This window comes from Teleopsis dalmanni, chromosome 2, assembly GCF_002237135.1.
Source record: "Teleopsis dalmanni isolate 2A chromosome 2, ASM223713v2, whole genome shotgun sequence".
NCBI classification, from domain to species: Eukaryota; Metazoa; Arthropoda; class Insecta; order Diptera; family Diopsidae; genus Teleopsis; species Teleopsis dalmanni.
Genome location: NC_051847.1, coordinates 31,841,681 through 31,868,782, shown reverse-complemented (window position 1 = coordinate 31,868,782; position 27,102 = coordinate 31,841,681). Strand labels below are relative to the sequence as shown.

The 27,102-nt window shown below is 29.4% G+C and overlaps 1 protein-coding gene across 1 annotated transcript in view; it reads left to right on the top strand.

The window, feature by feature from the left end:
* Positions 1–12,065: 12,065 nt before the first annotated feature.
* Positions 12,066–27,102, top strand: part of LOC119677990 (patched domain-containing protein 3) — a 55,995-nt gene continuing 40,958 nt past the window's right edge. Inside the window, exon 1 of the mRNA XM_038089597.1 lies at positions 12,066–12,193. The gene's annotated coding sequence lies outside the window, so the exon portion shown is untranslated. The remainder of the gene's footprint in view (positions 12,194–27,102) is intronic.

The following is a 27,102-nucleotide window of genomic DNA, read 5'->3' as shown; positions in this document are numbered from 1 at the left end:
TGAAAAAGACTACTTATCTCAGTATTATAGATGGATTTAAGGTATCAACACCTTTTTACTATTACAAAATTTCCAAGGGTTTAAATGGAATGTTAGTCTGAGGTGCAATCTATAGTTTAATTATTCCATATGAGTAATGGAAAAAGAAAATATACTTTTTTAATATATAGTAAGAGAAGTTCGAGAGTTTCTGTAGTAAAATGAAAGTAACAGAAATAAAGTGCTCAAGGAGATAAGCAACTGTCGGTAGCTAACTATCGCAAGCTAACCTCCAATATAAAGCCAAGAGTCACCAGTTTTAGTGGTTTCATAATCTATATATAATATTATGGAATATATTAATAATATATAATAATAATATAAATATATTATTATAATATTATAATATATAATATATTTTATATTATACATATAATATAACATACTCGTAAGCCCTAAACGTGTTAAAGTAGCTAAGTCAGAAAGAGAAAGAAGAAAGACTGTTTGGGTACCCAAGCCTTATATCTATTTGAGGACAAAGCGAGAAGACAAGGAAAAACGATAGTATCGAATTTGAAGTATTGCACAAAATGGTTTTGAATAGAAGAACTTTTACGAGACTCACCTACGCTGTAATGACAATAAAGGAATTTCATAAAGAAGAAGAAAAAGTTTTCAGGAGAGAGAGAGAGAAACATTTACACAGCAACAGTAATAAAAGAGAGAGAAGCTTTCACGCTGCAACAATAATAAAGGAGTTTGATAAAAAATAAGAAGAAGGTTTCAAGAGAGAAGGATTTATTTTTTCATTTACTTTCAGTCAACCACTCGATCTGGTTTATATAACCAGTAGATAAAAATCTGTCCCATTTAAATATATGACTCCACAAGTGGCCGGGAACACATTGAAAGGTGTAATGTACTTCTATATTTATGTCTTGATTATTAATTGATGGAAAACGTACTCAATAATTGTATTGACTAAATTTTATAGGTACTCAAGTCTTATATTTATTTATGGATTTATTGACTTACTTACTTACTTACTTAATGGGCCATTACAGACATAAGTTGCCCTTGGCCGCGTCGAGTAGTCTCCCCCAGTCAACCCCGACTTACTGCATCTTTGTTATAAATGATATACATGAGTGAACCCTCCTTTATATTGCATTTTAATGAGACCCTCTTTCTATATATAAGTGTGTCTATAATTTTTAAATTATATTTTATTTTTAAATATTTTATTAAAATTATGAAAGAAGTGCTGGCACTCGACCTCAGTACTTAGTAATTTTTGATTGCCAATATAATTTTTTTTCGCATATATTTCATTTTAATTTGATAATTTCTTGCTATAACTGCAAAATAATATAAATATTTTTTTTGATTGTATCAGAAATTGATTGATTTGTATTTATATAAATATAAATATATATAACAAATCTGGAAGTCTCTATTGGCAGTATAAGTAACAGGAAACTTGACCTTAACTTGCAGTTTATCATTAGTAAAAATGATTCCTGCAAATCGAAAATGCAAGGGGATGTGATGAATAAGTCTCATTGTGATTTTAAAGAAAGAAAAAAAAACAAAAAAGTATATATTAATAACAATTAGTCATTTATAAAAAAATAATACATTTTTATGTTCAAATAAATAAATAAGAAAAATACTGAAAACTTGGACCTTAACAATTGATCACGTAGTACTCTTCCTCTTTATAGTACGAGTAGCGTAAAGTGCTGAAGAATGACTTTGTTTAAATAAAAAAATAGTTTCTACGAACAATTAAATTTAACTTTCTTTGTTTACAATGAAATAATAAAAAGTTAAAAATAATTTAAAAACATATTTAAGTGGGAACAGAGAACAGATATCAGGAAGTTACAGCTTTTATTTAGATAATCTGTAGGTCATCAACTGTCAAGCTCAAGTGAGTGTCTGATTAAATTAACCAATTTGTTGAGACCAGAAGAATGTGCAAGATTGTAGGAAGTGCGAATGGTCATTGCGTAGGCTTCTGGTATTTTAAATGTTAAGTGGGAAAGTTTGTAAAAATGTGGAATCTTTTTATTGATTGAATGAAAGTTGTAGTGATCATAGTGTTGCTATGCCTCTTAAAAAGTACTAAAACACTATAATCCATTTAAATCATATGATAGGTTGGTGGGGTTCGTATGAAAGCATGCTGGAGAACATTTTCTTTATTCTCTTGGCTGTTAAGAATTGTTACTTCGGTGATGTTACGCCTTAGTATCTTTACTATAACTAGAAATCAATATCATAGTCGTGTTTGATTTTAAACGTGAAAAAGAAATTTAAAATGACAGTCCCGGATTGTCTAATAAATTCAAGAACTTACACATAAAGTTCTTAACATACTCTGATTTTGACAGTTTTATTTTAAACGTAGTTGATTTGAAGACCACACATATCAGATTACTCTAATTATAGCTTTTAACCTGTTCTCAACTGAACTGGTTTTGAACCTGACTTGATTTGTTTGTATGACCAATATCTTCATGCCATTATAAGATTTATTGTAGTTCAATTTCTTAAAAGAGAAATTCAAAGATTATAAAGTTATTGGTAAACCATATAATAACATAATTTCAAGTTTTTATTTTCTTTTGGTCTGATGAGAGCCAGACGAAGGCGTCAAATTTATATTCCAAAAATCGTAAAACAAGTCCACAGTTAATTGAAAGATAAACTTTCTTTCTCGCTATTCTTTTTGAAATAAGAATTCTTCTAATTATATTCTTCTAAATGGAAATATATATATAAATATTTAAGATCACTTATACATAAATTTATTGTCGTATGATTGTTTAGATAATCTAACCGAGAGCATATAATCTAGCTATATAGTTGTTTCAACGGTCATTGCCCTATATAGCTTATCATTAAACAAATTCCCTAAATAACTCAGTGCATCGAATTACAATACTCTATTATAAGTGTAGAAATTCAAATTATTTTAATTTTAATAATTTTAATTGTCATGATTTTTAGTTGATTGCCCTCCAACACTCTCGATCTGCTTATCATATTTATGTAATAATAAAATGTCATAGATTTAATTTTTATTTTAGATTCTCATATATTGTATTGTATTGTAACATACGTATGTATAAGTTGAAGAGATCAACTCAAGTAAACATACTGATTAAACGATATTCATATTTCTTATTGGCGCATCGCATACGTATATATATACGTATTTTAGATGCGGAGATAATTCAGCACACGAACAGATATATACAAATGCAAACATTTTATTATCAGAAAATATCATTACCCTTGTTGTCTACCATTTAATCTATTTTATGCTATTTTTGCTCGTACATTGTATATGAGTAATTTGAATGGAATACTCGTAAGAACAGACATAATTACTTGAGCCTCGAACATAGACAACTTGAAAATATCGTAGATGTGCAAGAGAACAGCACTAAAATACTTCCGTAAGTGACTTAATTAATTTAACACTTTAACCAGAAGCTCAATGTAAGTACGAGGGTGAATCAAAAATTCACTGAATTTTTATATATATATTAAATAATAATATTAAATATATTATATATAATACAGTTTTTTATAAACTCTTTTAGAAAAGAGTTTATTCTTAATACAGTCCACATTCACCTTATAACAATTTCTTTAACGTTTCTGGAATTTTTTGATCTCTCTCAAAATATTTGGTTCCTTGAGATCCTTAAATTATTATTAGTATTAAATAATAGGCTATGACTGCACCTCTATCTAAAACATCTATGGTCCGCCTTAAAGTCCAACTAAAACAATTTCAGACTATTTATTAATCTCGTAACTGCTGTGAGTTTAATTTTACCTATTTGATTTGGGATCAAGATCCCACTTCCAAGGTAGTCAAGTCTACGTCTTGCCGCCACTGAGCAGTTGTATAGAACATGTTCTGACGTTTCCTTTTCCTCATGACAGAGTCGCCAGGAATCAATTTCTACTGCACCTATAGTCTTTATGAGCTATATATATAAAGAAATTTTTATCAAACTGTATACTCCGGTTAGGAAATTGAGATAATCGCTTGAAGCTAAACCTAGTAAATAAGGCAGAAATTCCTAAATTCAAATTAATGCGAATTATGACTTCTATAATTTAAATTTAGTCTCTTTCCCATATTAATAAGATAATAGATCTTTATGATGAATTATTATGCATTGGTGATCGAACTTATTTAGTTATTGAGTCATGAGTTATGTTATTCCTATTCCTTTACCGGCTAATATAAAGATTTTTGCTTTCTTCTTAGCTGAAATCTACTGTTTCTCCATCTTTGATGTTAATTGGGTGTTTGTTTTATTCAGAGTAATGAATCGAATCGAAGATTTTACATTACCTTGCAATATTAAAGGATCTACATCATCAGTAGTCTCGTCATTATTAACGCCATCTAGCGCATCACGTGATAGATTAAAGTAGTCCTGACCGTAGGAATCACCACAAACGGAAAAATATCTATGTTGACAACCAAATCCTTTCAACTCTTTTATATGTTTAAAGGATAAAGATTATAATATTTTACATATATAGATATAATATAACTGGGGTGGGTTTCCTATTCATACGCAGTGATGTTTACTCGTAAGTTGTCTTTATTAGTTTGTCAAATAATGCATCGTGTTAAGTTGAGTAAATTTTTTTAAAGGAAAAATAAATTATATTTAATTTCTAAAAATTTTTATTATATATAATTCAACTATTATTATTCTTCCTCATGCTTAAGGAATTTCAGAATTTAGCAGACATATTAAAATGACTTTAAAAATTTTTTCAATTAATTTTCCATTCAACTGCCAGATTCTTTATTCGTAAAACTTAATAATTAAATTTATCTAATAAAATAGTTATGAGAAGCAGAATACGCATTCTGTAGAGCAAAAACAGTTTAAATTTATTGGTACACAAGTACTTCCTACAATTGTACGATATGTTCCGGCATTTAACTTGCTGTTTTTAGAAGACATAAAAAGCATAAATTAGGGTAACAGTGCTACTAAATTGAAATAAATATTGGATATTCCAATTAAAAATGTTTTCTTCTGATTTTGTTGATAAGTAAAAGGAAAGCATTACATTTTATTATGATTGAAATATTAATTTTATAGTTTATATGGTGGAGTTAAAGTTATATATTGTCAAAGGGATAAAATTCTGATAGTTGACAATCTAAGGCAGTAACACTAATTTGGCACTAAAACGGTACTAAATCGCTTTTTCAAGAAATTTTGAACTAAACAAAAATAACAATCATGTCAGCCAACATTAAAGCCTAGCATAACTTTTAGAAACAACAAAAGTTAGATAATAGACTAGATAAATAGAATAGATAATGCAGATACAGAAGAACAAAAGTTCATACTTCTTTTTTTGCTACTACTTGAGTTAGAACATTTTTTCATTATTGGTCACCAAATTTTTAGATGAGAAACACACCTATATCAATGACTTGTCAATAACTGTAGTTAAATATACATATAAATATATAGTGGCATTACTGCTACTTCTAATATTTCTTACCAACCATATCTAACGCTAGTCGATCTTCTACTTTGGTTGTAACTTTAAGAAAATTTTTACTAACAAAGTCTAATATTAACGGTTAGCAATGGATGTGCTTAGGTTTGAATACAGTATAGCTTCAATAAAAAATAAAAATATAGAAAACAAAAACAATAACGGCTGTAGTTAAGATACCCTAAAATAGTATTTTCTCCATACTCAACATAAAATTCACACCAATTAATATTTTTTCAAGAATGATTATAAGAATTTGAATAATTTGAATAATTTAACTTAATTTGTTCCATAAAATAATTGATTATGTCAAATTTTTTGATTGGGTTTTATGTCAATTTTTTTTGATTGGGTTTTATGTCAATTTTTCGCTTGAAATGGATGCTAGTACTTCTTGAATGTTTTCTTTCCCCATTTAAAATTCTTTCTTTGAAAGTAATTAATTCTACAAAATTTCTATAAAAATTGTTTAATTTGTATTATAGTAGTTTAAGTACCTTTAATTAAATTTTGCAAAAATGGTAAAAGCCTCTAAATCACTCTAGTCATGTCCATATTAGTAAGCCTTTATAATCCAAGAATTTTTTCTTTTCTACAAAAGAAAGTCTTTAAATTTTTATATGACTTCCTCGTTACGAACAATTTTCATTAGAGTTACATAGTATATGTATCTGAGTATATATATCTGTGTGATATATATATGTATATATATTACACTCATGCTCATATATGTATGTCTTCTTAAGCATAAAAATGCTTCCTCTTGAAACAATAAACTCTGCTAACTAACAAGATAATAAATAAAAGACTTCAGCCGAATGAAGCCAAATCATTAGTAACATTCATTCAATCTCTTATCCAACTACGCTCGATTTGGCTCTGTTGGTACGTTGGTCTACTTCATCTTCATCTTCATGTTCGTCGCTGGAACTTTCACTTGCAATATTTGGTCAAAGTCGAAGTCGAAAAGAGTGCAGAAAAATGAAATACGTTAACCTGAAATTGTTTCGCCATTGATTATAAATAAAGTAGCTGCTATTTTTTTTTTTTTTCATTTTACCGCAGCTTTGCTTCATTACTGGTATTAACGTTTCGGACACAAAAGGGTTAAGCTTCTGTTTTTGACCGTAAAATTCGCAATTTTTGTTATTTGTTATTAAATAAATATTTTTTTTATTGTTTTGCAACTCTCAGGATAGACGAAATTATTGTTATTTCAAAATATTCATATCGTAAACTTTTTTCTTTTTTATTTCACGGAATTTCAAATTAAACTTTTATGTATTTCCTCTTTCTTCACTGCACCTGAATATTATCAATTACATAAATCTCTGACGTTTTGTTTTAAAACTCATTCACATAATTGCTTTTTATCTTTTTTTTTTGAAATTTTAACCGAAAACTGTTTAATTTGAAACCGGTACTACTACAGATTTTGACCTTGATGTTGTAATATTTAACCAGACAAGAAAGGTTTGCAATCCATTTTGTCTTCAATTATAATTCACCTTTGGTAGCTCAAAGGAAAACAAAGTATTTCATTAGATCACAATAAGTTTAAGGATATTAGATAGTTATATAATATTAAAAGAGATTCAATACTTGTGAGGTACATTCAAAGAAAACAGGATTTTTAAAAATAGTTATTTGTTGTGACGCCATCTTTTGGTGTTTACCCGATTCAATTATACCTCATTCTCACGACATGACCAAGTCAGCGAAGCTGCTGAATGTTAATTCGCTGAATTATATCAATAGCGGGATAAAGCTCACACTGCTTGTGGTTCATTCGTAAGCGATAGTCTCCGCCAACTTATAGAGGACCAAAGATCTTAAGAAGAACTTTTCTGTCGAACACTCCCAGAACTTATTATATGTTTGCTCTATCTTAGAGATGCTTGCAAACTTTACATAATTTTCGTTCCTATATCAGGTAACATTTAAAAATAATTAATTAAATATATTGATTTAATGTATTATTTATACATTGTTAATAATGTATTTATAAAAGAATATTATGTTCGACTCAGTCAACTCATAAGCCAAATTGATAAAAGTATCTCTAATAAGAAACCAATTTGACACTAAGTAACAAATAAATAAATAAATAAAAATGTAATAAATTGTTTACTACACTTTTAAAAGTACAAAAACAAAGAATAACAAAAAAATATATATAATAAAATTTATTGTTTATGAAAAGTGAAAATTCTGACAAATATTTTATTGCTTTTTATTCCTCACATGTGAGTTTTAATATTCAAAAATTCCCTGACGGCAGCATTATCAGTGATAATGTATGAGTCTGCAATATCAATGGCAAGTTTCTTATTAGTGCTTGTGTCTGTGGTTCGTATTTGCTTAAAATTTAGCTTTTATATCTTTTGGAATCATTTGTAGAGCAGAGCATATCACATTTATGCAGTTATTGTCTGATAAAATTATATCAACTGAGCTGCTTGATTATCACTGATTGTGCGCATCACAAACGTTACTTGGATTTTTTTTTAAATCTGAAGTGATGCTGCTAGCTGTGGCAAATATCTATATAGTATAAAACACTACATCACTCGTATACTATAGACATGTTTACTACGCTAATGTGCAAAGTTGAACGACTATGTTTCTCAGCTCAGTTGAGCTCAAATGGATTTTATTGAAATTTCCGCTAAACTAACGAACCGAACCAATTCTCGTACAAATAATTCTTCATAGAGTGAATGAGAAAAATTTTATTTTTATTATTATTATTATTTTTATTTTTATTTTTTTCTAAATATTAAATCAAAAGAATTTAATATAATTAGAAAATTAAGCTCATCGTAAAAATGTGCTTGTACTAGGAAGATACTAGAAACATTTTGGAAGTGAATAATTTGGAAATAAATTTTGAGGAAATATTGCAAAAGGTGTACATATCTATGGGTGTTGCAATATATAATTTTAGATGAGAAAATAAAAATACTTTCATCAAAAAACTAAAACAAATAAAACAAATCACGTCTAAAGAACAATACTGACCTAAAAATGGTGAGAATTTTATTATCGTAGAACAACCAGTAGTGAACACATAGCACAATTTAGTTTTCTATTATTAATACATTAAATTAATAAAAATGAAACGCGTATATAAAGAAAAGAAGAACTTATGGTAGTATAAGTATAATGAGTACTCAAATTTTAAGGTTGGAAACCTCTTATTTTAAGATCAGATCCAACTAATGAACAACTAATGATTGAATGAAAACTTCCACTTTATAGCAAATTCAGTAGGCACAAAACTTCTTGGGTCTAACAGAGATACTTGAGGTACTATGCTCCAGTGGGAGATACAGAAACCAATGATGATAATGCGCTAAGAAACTACGACTACCTTATCACAGAAACGGCCATTATCATATAGTCCCTCTTTATATTATTCTATGTCATATTGCTTTGTTGATAAACACAACTCTTATAGTTATGCCTATATATAACATATTACATGTATAATAATATATATATATATTAATATAATAATAATTCAGTATAATAACTTGATTAATATTTAGATAGGTCAAGATACTTTACGGAAAATACTTGACCTACACATATAAAACAAACACTGAATAAGTGTGATAAATTGTACTCTTTAGTTTCCGTCATAGCTTAAAAAGTATATATCTCAACTTTAAAAATCGTTTATGAGTCATTCCTCAGATTTTGGTAAATATTTTAGAAATTATAGATAACGCCTTATTGCTACTTTACAAGAGCTTACATTGAAGAGTTATCGTTAAACCAAAAAGATCGTGACAATATGGATTCTATATTTATTGGTTGAATTACTAATATATATAGTTAAGATCTAGTGATTAAACTTTGATATATTTAGGTTTTCTTATTATTTCGCACATTAAATTGATTAGATTCGAGTAGATAATGGCTCTTAGAGAATTTAAGCACTTATACCATAGTAATCTTTTTGTGCAATAACTAACCATAAGTATGCCTCATTAGGAGTCTGAAATTGTGGAAAAACAGCAGGGTCAGTAGCTCCCGCCTTTATTATTCTGTTTTATAATATTTTTTAATTTTAACATTGATAAAAGTAATAGAAGAGAACATAATGGGGATGAGTTAATCAAGTAATAATTAAAACGTAATATTTGTATATAATGATAATGCTCTCTGCTACACTCAAATTAGTTTTATTTTAAAAAGGTATCAAGTGGGTTTATAAGTAAAAGCTATCAAGTATACTTTAATTAATCTCATTATTTTCAATAGTTCAGATTGAGCTATGATGTGCTCATAGCTCACTCTTCTGAGGTCTGTAAGGGTCTACTATTTCTTCATGAATTAAAAAAATTAGTGATTTGATAGAAAGCACATTTTAACTCAAATTACTATATGTTTCATTCTAAAGTCCCCATTTAAATGAGGTAAAACAAAGTATTTTCTGTCAAAAAATAAATATTGTGACCGGCTTGGTACCCACGTCACTGTTGACAACTATGTGAAAGACTTTGTTTGTTTGGGATCTCCTGTAAATATTCAAAATGATGTGAGCCTAGAAATTCAATTCAAGAATAAATCTAAATTAGTGTATATTAAGAAATTCAAATATTTCCTAAGACCACTGATGATGAGTATGTGACAATACTCGAAATAACGTTGTATGGTCAGCCAAATTTCAATAAATTAAGTAAAAATTTTTGTCCTTGTCTTTTCTTTGCTATTCGAATCCGAATGCTAATCGAAATAACTATATTTTCCATATAAAATTAAAAAACTTTTATACTTTAAAGCGCAACGAAATCATCTTTTCCAACAAGTGCGGTCTTAATCTCATCAAATTTTCAGGCTCATTTATTTAATTTAAATTTAAATGACCACAAAAATGGCGAGGCGCAAAAAAGTTAAAGCAAATCCCCAGAAAAAATTGCTGCAATCCATTCGACCTTCAGAAAACACTGTCCCAACATTGCAGAATGCGCAACACTTAAGTCATGAACTGTATGAACAGGTAAACAAGAAGTGGATTTTCCGACTTTTCCGGTTGCAACCGGTATTCAAAGAAAACGTTGCATTGATATTGTAGCAAATGTGGAAAATGGTAACGCATGAGCACGCTACTGTTAACAGTAGCGTGCACAGATCGCCAGCAAGAAAGTGAGAGAATGTGAGAGAAAATGAGCGCAACATCTAGTAAATGTGAATGCAATTACGGCTTGTAGCGGAGTGCCTCTGACTCTCCGGCTCACGATTTGCAACACATTGTGTAGCGCTAATATGAGTTGCCACTTGTACCAGGAACAGTCGCGGCAACAGTAGTGGCAGCGATCAGTAAATTCAGTAAATTGAGCGGCTCATGATCATTAGATTGGCGAGCGTTGTGCGGTATAAACGCGTTTAACTGTTCCGCTTGTGTAGTGTTGGTAACTGAGTTTTCTTGGTTGATAGTGGTTTTAAGTGTTTGGTGTGAAAAACACTTTGATGCTGGCAGTTTTTCTTGGCAATCAACTTAGATAAATATAAATTTTATTCTAGGCATTGTGTTTAGTGAAAATTATTGAACGCGTACCGGCAGTTCTCCTGCAATTGTGCAATTGGCGCAGAAACGCAAATAGAAAAAAGCAATTTCTATACAAAGTATTTATTAGAAGATAAAAACAGAATTTAAATTTTATATAAAAAGCATATAAATCAAATTTGCAGTCGTCGTATTCAATTTATTAAGCCGAGAAAACTGAACTTAAATAAAGAATAATAAACAACGGATAAATGGCTTTTGTGTTATAATTCTGTGGCTCTGATTGTTATTGTCATTTAAATGATTGTCATTTGCGAACTTAAAGCAAAGATAAAATTCAATTTAAATAAATTTAAAAGAATTTAAATTATAAAATCTTCTCGCGAAGTCAAGACTCAATGGATAGTAGGCACATTACCTACTAAAACTACTTTACGCCTTCGAAACGTGAACGTTGCGCGCGCATTAATTTTCAAATTTAAATCTGATCCGCGATTTCAGCGGCTTGCATAAAAACTTTTTGGTGCGCTGCGGCATAGACGACGGCCTGATACGCAGTACGTCATTATTTGGAAACGGTTTTGAATACTCTGTGGTGCTCTCCAACTGCGTAGCTGCTAGCGGCGAAATCAGTTGGGTTTTGTTCGCGTTAGCATTAAGTACGTAAAGATTTGGTTGAGGCCTGTAGACGCGATACACGCACCGCACGGCACACTTTCTAAATTTCAAATTAAACAAAATATGTAATATAATATTTAAATAGTTAGGAAAAAAATCATTAAAAATTACGCAAATTTAACAAAAAAAAAAAAATAATTACGACTATAAAAATTTTTTTACAAACCAAATTTGTAAATTTAATGTTTTTATATTTGGCCATAACGACACTTAGCCATGCTCGCCTATAATTTACCCAGTACGATCAGTAGGTGATCGATTAGTTTGTGCAGTTCAGTTCAATTATTAAAAATATAATATTAATAATAATAGATTTAATATTAAATTATAAAAATTTAAAACAAATTAGTGAAATAATTTAAAAATTACTTGACTCCCAAACAATAAATTGTGGATTAAAAAAGGATATCGGAAATCGATCAAATTTTTTGTTACTAAAACTACGACAAAACTAGTAACAAGGTAAGTGGAATCGACAAAATATATAAGCATTTTTAAATGGTTTTTTATATATATTCAATCTGGCTGTAGGTCCATTCTTGTTAAATAATAAAACGTTTAAAGACTCCTTGAGAGTCTTTCTTCTGTCGTCTATATTGTACGATAGAACAAAGAGGAGGACGCTTCGTAATCCTGTTGATGAAATATAGAGTATAATATAAAATATTAAACATTTTATATTTTAATAAGAAGGGACCTACAGCCAAATTAAATATATATAAAAAAACCATTTTAATAAATAGATCGAAAAATAAATTTAAAAATTTTATATAAATTTTATACAGGATTTATGTAGTTGAAAAGTAAAGGTTGAATTAATATTTTTCATTTACAGCTGTGTAAACAGCCAAAAATTCAATTAATTAAAATATAATAAAAAAAATTTTTTTTTTGTTCTTGTAGTTCACTAGTTTTTTTGAAAACCTATTTTTCATCTACTAAAAACATAGGATTTTGTCATCATCATCCGTGACTATACAGTCCATGTAGGACCTAAGCCTGTTTAACAATAGTCTTCTAGTCTTCTCTGTTTTTTTTACTTTTGTTTACCAATTTCTTATGTTCACTTCTTCTAAGTCCTGTCTGACCATCGTTTTCTTGGTCACCTCTTCTTCTGCTGGTTCCTACTTCGTTCTCATAAATCATAAGTCTTTAGTGGTACTCTCATATCCGGCATACGTATCACATGTTCAACGCATTTTAATTCGTCTATATAATATTTTCGAGATCATGATTCGGTATTTAATTAAATATCGTAAAAATATTTAAATTAATAAAATAAAGTCTACAAATAATAGAACCCAATTTTTACTTCTCTTAAGGTGTTCATATATATAGCTGAATCTAGAATTTTGCTAAGGAGATGGATTTATATTAAGTTTAGATATACATATTTGGAAATGATATTGGAAAAAATTCAAAAATGTATTTGTTATTAGGAAGAAAATGCGTACATATATATTCCAATTTTTTTTTTAAATATTAAAAGAAGTTCTTTCCAAACAGAAGTTTTATTTCTTGATGTTTGTTATTTATTGATGATATACATTAAATAACTAAGCGGTTTTCACTGGGAAGACCAATATCAGCAAAATTTTCTGTCTAAGGATATAATTATATTTGGTTTTTTATTCTATATTCTTTAAATATATACAATTAAATACGTAGCATATATTTGAGACAGTAAAAATTCTATTAAATATCGTTTTCATTCCTTCGATTTATAAGTGATAGAAGAAGTAAAACGATTCCCGAATGGAGTCAAAATATGGCCTGACTGTAAGTGCGTCCTACTAACCATATGGCTGGGCTTGATATTATAATAATTATAACGATTATAATAATTATAATAATGATAATTAAAATTAAATAATTTGTAGTGAACTTCGAGTCACTGAAAGATTTTTATTGCAATAATAAATTTATTTTTTAATATTATTAGGTTATAAAACAATGAATTTTCTCAATAAGACCTAACATAATTGATCAAATGTAGAAAAACATATATTATGAAAAGTAGTACCTTTTAAATTAATTCATATTATATATAAGTACAATAATGTTACTATTAATTATTCCATGAGTTGATAAAGGTCAAAACATCTAAGCCTTTCAATAAACTCCAAAGTAAACCGTATCCATAATATAAAAATATTTGTAAGCAACCTATGTATTAAAGGGTTAAAACAGTTTTGAGCCATTCTTATCAAATTAAAGGAAAAACTCAATAGAAAAATAAAATAAAATCATTTTAAAAATAAAAATCTGAACTAATTTCAATAAAAATACTGAGAATTTCGATACTTCAAACAAAACATCAAACTGCGTTTCTAACAAGTGCAACGCTACCTGTTGTGCGATGAGGTGTTCTATTCCTTATCTTCTTGCTCTGGCACACCTGTTATTGACGACCAAAAATCTTTCAACAAATATTTCTTAAAGAAATATAATTCCATCCACCATTTGTAACCAATTTAAGAGGGTTTTCAGTTTGTTAAATTTATGATTTATTGGATGTGTTGTGCATTTTCATTCATTCGAAGTCATGCTAAAACTCTACCTGTGGTAGGAAAACTCATTTAAAGGTAGTAAAATTGAATTTTATTGAACTGTTAGAGCATAAACCATCTATTTTCTTTTTAACATGAGATTGAGGTGTATCTCAAGGGCAGAGTATTTAAAATCATAAAGATATTTATTCATTCAAATTGTGCATATAGCAATAAAAATGTTTACTAGTGTTATAAATTCTTAGTATTTTCCTATGCATTATATATAAGGAGTGTTACAAACTGAATAGGGCAACCGAAAGTTCTCTTTGGCAAAACTAATTTATTTTATACAAGATATAATAGTTTCCTATTGACTTAATTAAGCATGTTGAATGAGTCTTTTATATAGACAACGATATATTCTTTAGCTTATCGGAGTAAATTTTTTTAATTGATTCTACATATCGTCCACCCGGATGTACTTTAGATCTCCATTACAAGATTTTCTTATATTTTCTACGTCCATAAAATGGCGTGGTACCATGTTAAATGGTTGACCTTACCGATATTTGTAATATATTAGATATGGTCTTACTACAAAGTACTAATTGCAATAAATTTTGTTCCCTACATAGTGATCATTATAGAGTTGTAATAAGTCCATATTTGGTTGAGATCAATATATCGTTTGAAATGTGAATCTGCAGTACTAACATTATTTATTTAAGAACTACTAGGTAAGATTTATATAGAAATTATCGATTTATTTAAAAGCAATATTTATATTCTCAAATTTCTACAAGCACATACATTACAACTTATTCTACTCTTTAAATTTTTTATATATCTTATATATAAAATTAACATTGTCACAATGTTAGTTACCGTACTCCTCCGAAACGGCTTTACCGATTTTTACCAAATTTTATATGCGTATTCAGTAGGTCTGAGAATCGGCTACTATCTATTTTTCATACCGCTAAAGTGATTAGGGTGTCCCTATCCAGCAAAAATATCCTTATTGCTTTAACAAAAAATTTTTTATTTTTTTGACATAAATTTTGTTTATATTTTTGAAAAAGAAAAATTTTTTTCTTAATATTTTATGTAACTACGCCAACAAGTACATCGAGCATTTACATCCACTTCGTTTCTTCGTCTTCGCCTTGCATGGCAGATGGAAAATGTACTAAAAATTTTTCTAAAGATTTCACTAATGATACTATAACAAATACCGACGGATATCCAATATATCGTCGAAGAAATCCCGATAATGGGGGACAATGGCGGGTGGTGCCGTATTCGCCTCTGCTAAGCAAGACATACAATGCTCATATAAATGTTGAGTTTTGCAGTTCTGTGAAGAGCATCAAATATATAAGTATGTCCATAAAGGCAGTGATATGGCTGTGTTTAGAGTAGAAAATACTAATGTAAATGCTAAATGCTCCTCCAATGAACAAAAACGGTGAAATTACGCTCTACCAAATTGGTCGGTACATCAGCTCCAATGAAGCTGCTTGGCGTATCTTCGGTTTTCTAATTCATGAACGGGATCCAGCAGCTGTTCAGTTAGCCGTTCATCTTGAAAACGGTCAGCGTGTATTTTTCACGAACGAGACAGTGATTGATCGTGGTACAAATCCACCTAAATCTACACTCACTGCATTTTTTGAATTGTGTAATAGTACGGATGATTTTGGTGCCTTTGCAAGAACATTACTCTATTCACAAGTACCACGCTATTTCACATGGGCTCAAAGAAAAAAATGGATGCCCCTCAAGCAAGTTTCACCAGTTGATGCATGTCTCAATTTATTTAAATCGAACGCCTATTTACAGTTAATCCAAGACACACTGAGTGCTTTTATCTTCGACTGTTGTTGGTTAATGTTACTGGCCCATTATCATTATTATTATTTACAGTCAATCCAAGACAATTTAAATTTGAAGATACAACAGTTGTTGCCAGGAAACTTGGTATCATACAAATCTATTGATTTTAAATTAATAATTTAATAAATAAACTATAATAACTTAAAAATAATATTGTTTGGCGTTTGTTATTTTTATTTTCGTTTTCGTTCATAGCGCTCCATGCCTATTTCATGCATATACCACATACTTACACACTTATAATAAGTAAGTTACTTTTTGTCTACATTAGAATTTATCTAGAAACTAGAAATAATTTATAAGGCAAAACAACGTTTGTCGGGTTATCTAGTATTATATATAATATATTCTTTGGAATTAGTTTACACAAGAAATTTATATTGAATATAAAAGGTAGTGATATAGAGGAAAATTTTAAATCCCAAAAATGTTTAATTTTTAAACCAGTTACTAGCTGTCACGGATACCGTAAAAGACGGTTTTAAGAAACGACTATTGGAGTAATTGGTCATATATAATTTTTGGACTGCGTTTAAAATAGTGCACTTTGTAACACTTTTGAAAGTGGTGGAATAAAAAACCAATAGAAAGTATTAGTATTAATATAATTCTTATTAATTAATTGCATTCAGTTCTTGACAATAATAGATAATTAATTGAAGTCAGCATCTTTGGTGGGTAGATAGGTAGGTGAAGTTGAAAAAAGATAAGCTAAGGAAGCTGTTTTGATTTTATTCCTTGTAATAGTGGGTACACTCAAAGAATATGCTATAACCACATATTAGTTAATTTGACCTGATCATTTTGTTAGAGAAATTAAAGCTCATGTGGTAAAGAAGTTATGAAAATCAAAATGTGGTATGATTAAATCAGCATGATGCGTCGAATAAGAATATATAGATCTCAGATTTAGTTAAAATTTGTTTAAATCGACCAAATTATTTTTCTGAGTGTAGAAGAAACATTATATTGCAATCGATATATTAATAAGAACAAGTGTCAATACTAATGTTGGTAATATCGCCAAATGTGTTAAAGAATGGGCTGCCCAATAGCTTAAGCCTGTTATTAGATATTTCTGGACATATACATAACAGATGCTCTGGTTTCGTTTGTTAAGTGTCGGTAGGCATATACTATAGGAGATACTACAGGGCAGGTCGACTCTATCTTCATGCCGCCTTATAATCCAGTGCACCATCAGGACAGATAATAACCTATATACTTCCGATTTGCTTCTGTGTAACCAAGCACAAAATATCAACTATGATCGCAGCGCTCCGCTCCGTTGGGAGCTGGTACCCTATTTATTTCTATTCTAAGCCTGTCGGAGGCTCTACATTTGGGTAAAACAGTCATAGAGCTCTTGAGCTGACTGTTGAGGAAGTATGAATCCGCATCCTCTTCGATTGTCACAACAAATGTTTAGGATCTTTGGTCACAAATTTTTATAGTAAAAACTAATGTAAAATAGTTTATTTCACATTTTATAAAATTTTGATTAAACTTCTTTCTAAGTTCATATTTTATTGTTTAATATTGAAATGATGTGATATTAAATAGTCATGTAATGTATGTGTTATATTACAGAAATTGGCAGGTAAAATTGACGATGCAACAGGTGCACTTGTGACCTGCTCTTTGATTGTTTTATTGCACAATTGTTTGATTATTGGGTCTTTTGATGTCGGCGCATATTTTATGACGTCTTTGGTATTTCCCAGCAACCCAGCAACATCAACAACTTTCTTAATATCTTCTTCTCCGAATATCATTCATATTCAATAGTTTTTTTGTGTCTTTGCCTTGATTGTGACTTGTCAGTTCATCATCACAGTTCCAGACCGCAAGGCACAAGACTGTATTTGCAGTCGATTACATAAATGAAAATGCTGTTCATTATGAATACGTTGTGGTGTCTGTCTGGGTTTTTGCTTGCCATTTACAGCAAACATAGCCGAAAGAGCAGTACAATAACAAGAGCAAGAGCAGCAACAGCTGATCCGGTTTTATACACATATGTCCATCCATATATTTATACATACGCAAACACTATATACTATATATAGTTTCATTAATCGACCGCTAACGGTCGTCTATACTGTGTACCGCTTAAACAGTTTTTTTCTGCGTATCTTGGACGTACGCATGCGCAATTTAATGAATCGAATTAAATTTTGAAATTTAGGTCGAGTTTGCCTTTTAATTGTGCTGCGTTTTGTATCTCTGGTGTGAACGTTCGTACTTGGCTGTCAAGTATTGGTTCCAATCGATTACGTTTACGTACGTTGCAGTCAGTGCCAATGGTTCAGAAGTATACTCTCTGCAGTGCACAGTGCATTAACTACTTATATCAGTGATTATATATGATTATTGACTTTTTCAGGCATTCGAAAATATTCATAAATATTTTGTATGCCTGATTAATATTATTGTTTATAACAATTATTAGCGCATTCATAGCTCAACTGTTTCTTCTACTGCTAAATAATAATTTGTTTAAAGAGGTTTGCGTGCACAATCAATTTATTATGAAGCAATTTAAAAGGTAAAATATTTTTTTTTATTTTCAATTTTTATTAATATTTACAAAAATTATACAATGCATTGATTTATCAGTTTATTGATAGCAAATTAATTGATCGATTTTTATATACAATTTATGTACAATGCGAAATTTTGTTGAAGTGAAATAATTGAGAAAACAGTGCAGAGTGAAATTGATTGGTTACACTGTGCTTTTAGGCCACCAAAATTACACAAAAGACGTCAAAGCGTTGTGTTGTCAAGGGCATGTGAAAATGAAAGGATTGACATAGTTTAAAATCAATTTGTTTACATTTTCATTTTTTTTTATTATAAAGAGGTTTTTCGAACAGTAGTGAACTACAACAACAAAAACTAATTTTATATTATTTTAATTAATTGAATTTTTGACTGATCATATCATATCTGTTTCGAGTATTGCCAAGTACCCATCATCAGTGGTCTTGGAAATATTTCTTGTATATAATTATTCGTAAATAATTTTTTGTGACTGCAAGTAACAGGAATCGAATTCGTGCCCTGGCAAGTTTGAAGCTCAGAGTCAGCGCACCTTAACCAACTGACCTAAAACCGTACTTGACTTTTATGTTTGCACATTTTTCAGGAGTTTTGTTACTTTGCTTTTTCATTATTACTTTCTTTATTATAAATTTTTTTATATAAATAATATAGTAAATTGATTTTTAACGCCCGTTTTGACAAATGAAACTAAATTCTTAATATGAACTATTGGTGTAAATTTTTTTGTCGAATATTACGCGTCTTATGACGAAAAGAAACTATTAGAAAGGTACAAATAGTAATGAAAAGACAGTAACAAAAATTTTAGTTAATTTATTGAAATTTGGCTGATCATACAAGGCTATTTCGAGTATTGCCAAGTACGAGTATGTTTGCCACTACCTAAATAAATTTTAAAGATTAAATTGAAAGGTTTTTAAAAAAGTTATATATATATTCACTACTTTCTGAAGAGTCTTGTAAGTATTCAACTTCACTTCCTTCAACACCATTATATATACATATATAAATCTATAATATAAATATATATATAAGGAAGTCAAGTTGAATACATACGAGACTATTATCCAAAAGTAGCGAAAAGTTATAATTATTTTTAAAATTTCTTTATTTACTCTTTAAAATTTATTCCATTATCAAATTTTTAAAGATCCATAAATTTATTAAAAACCTAGTTATCGATTGAAACAACTGAAGCAAATTAAGACCTCATCCCCAAACCTTTAAAGGTTAACAGGTGCTTTGAAGGCCTAGTGATCAGTTAACTGAGACTTTATCCTCAAACCATTAAAGACACACAAGTTCATTGAAAATGTAAAAGTCGGATTGGAGTTAAGTTAAACTCTATGCCCGAACCACTAAAGGTGCACAAGTTTACTTAAAAGTTAGAGATTGGTTAAAACAACTAGGTTTAACTGAGATTCCATCTCTAAATCATTAAAGGACTACAAGTTCCTTTAAAATCTTGTGATCGGTTAAAATAATTGAGTTTAACTGAGATTCTATCTCTAAATTATGAAAGGGTCATAAGTTCATTTATAACCTTCTTATCGGATAAAATAATTAGGTTTAATTGAGATTCTAGCCTTAAACCATTAAAGGACCACAAGTCCATTTAAAATCTTGTGATTGATTACAGCAACTAAGTTTAACATGGGTCTTTAAAAACCAGATATTTAAAGGAATTGCAATTTATTTCGTAGTTTTAACACACTTCCTGCTAAAAAGTTTTTTACTAGATTTTAACTGATTATGCAAAGAGCAGGCCGACTAGGGTACTGGATTTTCTGTTTTAGTTCCCATATATCAGACATTTAAAGGAATTGCAATTAGTTTCCCAGTTTTAACATGCTTCCTCCCTAGATTTTAGCTTATTATGTAAAAAAGCAGGTCGACTAAGGTACTGGACATATTCTAAGTAATAGTCCCTACTAAAAAACTTTTAAGGTTTTCTGCTTTATTGCCTATATAACGGACATTTAAAGGAATTACAACTATTAGATTAGATTAGATTATTATTAGATTATTATTATTAGATTGTTCGGAAAGTAATTTTGTTTTTTTCCGACAAAGGATGTAATTGTATTTTTTGGCACCCAACTTCTCACTTAAGCCGTATAATTTATATATGCCTTGAGAGCTCATATAGCAAGGCTTGTGTGTGAAAAATTCCAATTTATTTTACGCAGTAGTTTTTGGTTGGTGCCCTTTTAAATATGGAGAGCGATAAGCAGCATTTTCGATATATCTTTCTGTTTTACTACAGAGACGGTAAAAATAGTGTTCACACCAGAAAGAAATTGACCGATGTGTATGGAGAAGGTGTGTTAACAGTACGCCAGTGCCAAAACTGGTTCGCACCACGTTCGGGAAGATCGATTGAAGCTCATAAAGACGCGATAAAGGCATTAGTTGATGCGAACCGGCGAATAACAACTAGGAGATCGGATTGAGATTAAATTTATCAAATTCAACAGTTTATGACCACTTGAAAGGCCTGGGATTCGAAGCTCGAAAACTGTGTTTACTATACGAAAACTGTCTTTCATTTCCACAAAAAAAAACGAAATCACTTTCCGAACAACCTAATAGCTTCGCAGTTTGAATAGAAATGCAAGTAAGTCCTAAGAAACTCTTGCAGAACATCAAGCGGCACAGCTAGAGAAACATCCACAGAATCACCAACTACCACTTCTTACTCATACCAGGATGGAAGATTAAAATTATTTGTTTCCTAAAGCAACTTGAGAATTAAATTTGTAGAAGATTTCTTGGTTTCTTTCTTTCCTAATACACAAATAAAATGTGGAATTTATTTATATATTGCATTTGATTAAGAAACTAAATAACTAACAAAATTCATCTCAAACTGGTTAATGTGGTCAGGAAATTTACAAAATATTCACAAGAACAAGCTTTCCTTCCACTTTCTCTGCGTTTAGATGAGCAGGTGCCTGCCTCATGTTCAAGGTGCGGTAGCGATATCTTGAGTGAATAAGAAATGCATGCCAAATACTTGCAGTCAAATAAGTCAAATATTTCTGCAGATTTTTCGGTTGCAGTTGATTAACTTCAGATGTATCTAGTGTTAGACAATTAAGGAAATGACGCACATAAACCTCACAAATTAATTGGTTATAAATGGGCACTAAAACCAATTGGTGAATCACAATTAAATGCGAAAGATATTTTTCTTCTTAAATAGCAATAAATTGATTCGTTAACCGAAATGTGTGAAAAATGTTGTAAATCAATTTAGCAATTATTAAACAAACGAAACAAGCCTCTAGAGGCCTCTTTAACTTTATATATAAACTCGTATGTCACAATAAAAATTTGTTAATAATTTTTTGACTATCAAAAGAGGTGCATAGTAATTCGTCATATTTTGCACCAATTAAACGGTTTGTCAAACTTTAACGTGCAAATATTTTTTTAAGTTATTTTTAAGGTTAATTAACGTTAAAATTGCAAATCACGAATAAGTTTTTTCATTTGTATCTTGTATCTTGTATTGTTTGTATCTTTCGTTTTCAATGCTTTCGAGTGTTCGGTTGCGCCTGCGCCGGCTGTGCGCTCAGCCTGCGATTTGAGATTTTGGTTGCGAACTTTTAATTTTTGTGGCTCGAAGAAAAGTTGACGTTTAAGCCATTTGGGCCCGTGCTGGGTGATGCAAAAGTGAAAGTGTTATTTATTTTATTTTAATTTTTTTTTTATTTTTATTTTTAAATTTTTATTTATATTTTTGAAGTTGAGCTGTTTTTATTTCTTAACATTTTGATTTGCATTTCGAAATTTGCGCAATTTTTCGCCAAATGTTTTGATTTTTTCACAATACTTTAAATGCACTGCGATATGCAATTGCTGCAATTCATGGTTAGCCATACTAAATTGCAGAAATTTAACAAAAGAAAAACCATATTGTTTTTAATTTAACGAAAATGTTAAATAATTCGATAATTTCTTCTATGCAATTTATATTTTATATCCATTGGACATTTCCTGGTTTTGGTTGAAATCGCTTGAGTCTTCTTTGAAATGCATTAATGAACAGGGGACGATGATTTGATTTATGTTTTGTTGTTTATTTCTTATTTAATAGTTTAATAGTACACAAATAATATTATGTATACAGCACAATTTAATAAAATAATATACAATCCAGTTTAAAATGTAAAATCAACAAATAAAAACAGATTTTAAGGTTGATTTTGTTTGTCAAATGTGACGCGAAACTACAAGGGTTTCAACAGTAACGAAAAAATAACAACAATAATTTGATTAATTTATTGGAATTTTTGTTGTTACTTTTCCATTATTGTTAAACAGATTTTAACTCTTTCAAAGTCAAAATATTTTATTTATTTCGATTATTATTGAGAAGAAGGGACCATGCACTGCGACCTAAAAGATCTATTGTACTTCTTAGTCAAATTAGAATGTTTCTCCAAGTCCAATTTCTTTAATGAGAGACAGTATAGAGCCTATCTTTCCCAATCTTGGATCCTTATGATCCATGAAATACCCTCCTAGGTGTTTCTTCCGTGTGAGCATCAGTACCGGACACAACTGCAGTATTAATTGGATTGAAATCCTAACTTCGATACGTGAGTCTTCAATCCACAGTGACCGGTCAATAATCCCGCAACAATTTCGATTAGTACATAGCCAAAAATTTCAATTTATGAAAAGTACTTAATAGAGATGAGATATACAATTTCACTGTACTTTTATATTGTGGTTTCAATAAGTACAGCACTACTTTTCACAATAATTTTATTTCCCCGAATATACAGAATTATACATTGCATAATACTGAAGATAAACATAAATAAAACACACTTATTATTGAGATACTGATTAAATTTTTGCATTAATATGTTGTTTAGGACTTAAATGTGAAATATTTAAATATCATCTATATATAACATAATTATTATTATTATTGACATGTTCAAAAATATAAATTCAAGAACACAAAAAATTTCCAACTACTTCTTACACGCGTTATAGCTCTTAGTTTAATTAAAGATTTGCCCGATTTTCTGTTGATTGTCCTTCTTCATGTAGTCTCTGGTTGACCGCGATGTCTTCTTCCTTGCGGATTCTATTCTAGAGCGATAAAGATTTTGCGTAGAATGCGACCCAAGCACCCACACATTTTATTTTTAAGATTTGTTCATTAATTGTATATAGCATAATACTTGATCATTGGTGTATTCTAATAGAGAGTGTTGGTGAATAGTTCCCTTCTTGACATTAAGATCTACAGATAATAATAAAGTGCTAAAATACTACCAAAAAATTATTCATTTCGTTTAAAAATTACAGCCGAACAAGCTAGTAGCAGAATTTTAATCGTCTTACTCTCTTCCCTTAAAATCTATAAGTTCCATTAGAGAAAGTTTTAAATATTTTATAAGGCGATGCTTCAACTTAGAGTGTTCTGTCAGAATTTCTATAAAAGTTCTCCCATTCTACCTATGCAGAAGAATTGCATACCATTTCTCAACAGTTTTTGGTTGAAAGTTCTTATAAACGATTGTGGTTGTGATAGCATTGGTAGATTATCGTGATATAGTATAACCTTCTCTGCCTCTTCTCCTTATTCTGATTTATTCAACTAATAACGTTCTGTCAGTATTCACGTAAAGGTTCTTATATTCTTCCTATGCAGAAAGAATTGCATACCATCTTCCAAAAGTTTTTGGTTGAATTTTCCTATAAACGGTTTCGTTTGTGATAACATTGGTAGATTATCATAGTATGGCCTTCCTTGCTTCTTCTTCTCTGTTTCTTTCTAATTTATTAATTAGTTTGATTTAAAACAAATTGTGTAATTGCAATACGTTTTTTTTTTGATTTTCTGGAAGGAAAATCCGAAATTATTTACCATTTCTTCAACATTCTCTAAAATAAGAAGCAAGAAGGTTCGCAATGGTATTCCTAGTATGACTAGCTGAAGTCGTTTAGCAATTAGTATGTATGTATATACGGTTTTTTTTCTATAAAATAGAAAAATATAAATTATAACAAAGTATCTAATAGCTTATAAATACTTTAATTGCTTTACAAACTAAACAATGATCTATATGGTACTTATATGTGGATTGTATGGATTTCGAAAGAAAATTGCTGAAATATAAAAAACCGCCAGGCTATCATGTTTGTGACTGGCAGGTTAAACTTAGATTTCTATACTTAAATATCATTTCGAAACATATGTCTAAAAGCATTTATCATTTTTCTTTTTTTGTAATTATTTTCCAAAGTTTTTGTTGAGTAGCATATTTAATAGACCATTAAATTAAATAAAAAAAAAACTGTGATTGGTTAATTGCATTTGCATGTGTAACAAATGTTTTTAATCAACTTTTTAATGGTAAAATAAGGAAAAAATCAAGAAAATTCCTTTTTTTTGATTTATTATTAAATTTTAAAACAATTAATATACTTCAAATTCATAAAAAAAAAATGTGTACCAGTTAGAGACGAGTTTGCATATTTGAACCAATTACTTTAGAGATAATTAATAATTAATGTATCTTACGAAATATTTAATTTACCTCAGATGAATACAAAATACTTTATTATACAATTTTGTTAATATTGTAGTAATAATAGGAAACAATGTACTTTTTTGTCATTTTGTTGTTGGACTGGATAAGCGTACATGTCAGTAATGACTTGTACAAATATCTCGTAAAATCAGTAAAGATCAGTAATCATTTCCTTTAATCTGATTTAATATGTAAAATTGTTCCTTATGGCATACATACATCATAATTACAATAATTTAATATAAGTTTAAGTTAAACTTTAAATGTAGCTCAATTTTCATTCATTTTCATTCAGTACCATAACACATAACTGAATTTATTTCAAATTTGCATCTATCTATTGGGGTGCATAATTTCCTGGTACCTGTTGGTTTTCAGAGTTTTGAACATTTCTTGAATAATAATTTTATTATATCATTTAAGCTGTTTGACAGCAATTTTCGCATATATGTTTTACGCTTTTAAAGTAAATTAGTTAATTGATAAATACGGGAAGTATAGATAACAACAAATTGAAAACAATTTATAATGAAGACATTGTAATAAACATGTATATATTATATAAAGGATCCTTATAGAAAGTGTTAACTTATTTTATATATGATTTTTTTATTGTTTTCAGTATCAAATTTTAAATAAAAGCATTTCATATATACTTCTAGATTCATATTTTTCTACAAATTTATTTCAAAGCTCTGGTACAGAAATAGTGTTTATCAGTTGTGGCCCGTAATGAATTCATTAGGTTCTTTAATAAGTTCATGTAGTACCATCTATATGCCAATAGTAAAATTTTAAATCTAATTAATCTAATAATAGCTGTAATTTTTTCTTTCAGAGTAGCAAAAAAAATACTCGCTTACAAAAGAAAATAAGTGAAGCAACCACAATACTCTTAAAATCTTCAGACTTAAGTTTTACTCGCAAAAAATTTTACATCTCAAGTTTCAGTGCAGCCAAATTCAAAAATCTATTTATTGTATATTTTCACTGGAAATAAATTGTAAAATTACATTTAATATATCTCAAAAGTGATGCCAATCTCTTTCAACCAGACTTAATGCTGTTTTTTTTACCACTCTGAAAGACAAAATTACGGCTACTAATACTTTATGTTTGACATAGAAAGACAAAATTTTGAATGCATCTCTCAATTTTTTGTTTTTTGCTTGTGAGCTATTTGAAGTTGATTTGTTGAATTGTCAGTATTAAAGTTATATAGTATTATTTTTTAATAATAATAAAATATTTGAATAATGTGCGATTAAATGCGACACAAAATTCTACTAAAATGTATTAGATAAATCTGCTCTTTCCAAAGTAATAGTTTTTTAGTGGATTGGTTAATATAAAAGTGGGCGTCCATTTCCTGGGGATGATTCACGTGATTGATACTCAAAACTAAACAACCACTAAAAAAACACACTAAAAAACAAAAATGTGGGGAAATGGTTTTGAATGATCGTCGATTGATGAGATGGATTAAGTAGAATAACAAGATACTATATTATGCACAAACCAATAGCCCTAATCTTATATTATTTTAGTTTGTTCTTCGATTCATCATTCAACTAGCATGGATGCTTAGGCAATAAGTTGCTATAAGTGAGATATTGACTTAGACCCATATGTACTTAGACGACGTAGGACAAAATAGGTCGGATTATAGGGAATCGTTTTCAATATAGGTAGTTGAGTGACATCACGATTAGTTTTAGGTAGTTTTAGTGAGGACAGAAATTTGTTTGGGAGGGATGGTTGCAGTGGCAGGTCATTAGATAACTTCCATGTACCTCAATTAGCGATTTTTCGCCGTTTAGGAGAGATAGAGCACAAACTATGTAGGTGAATAGTT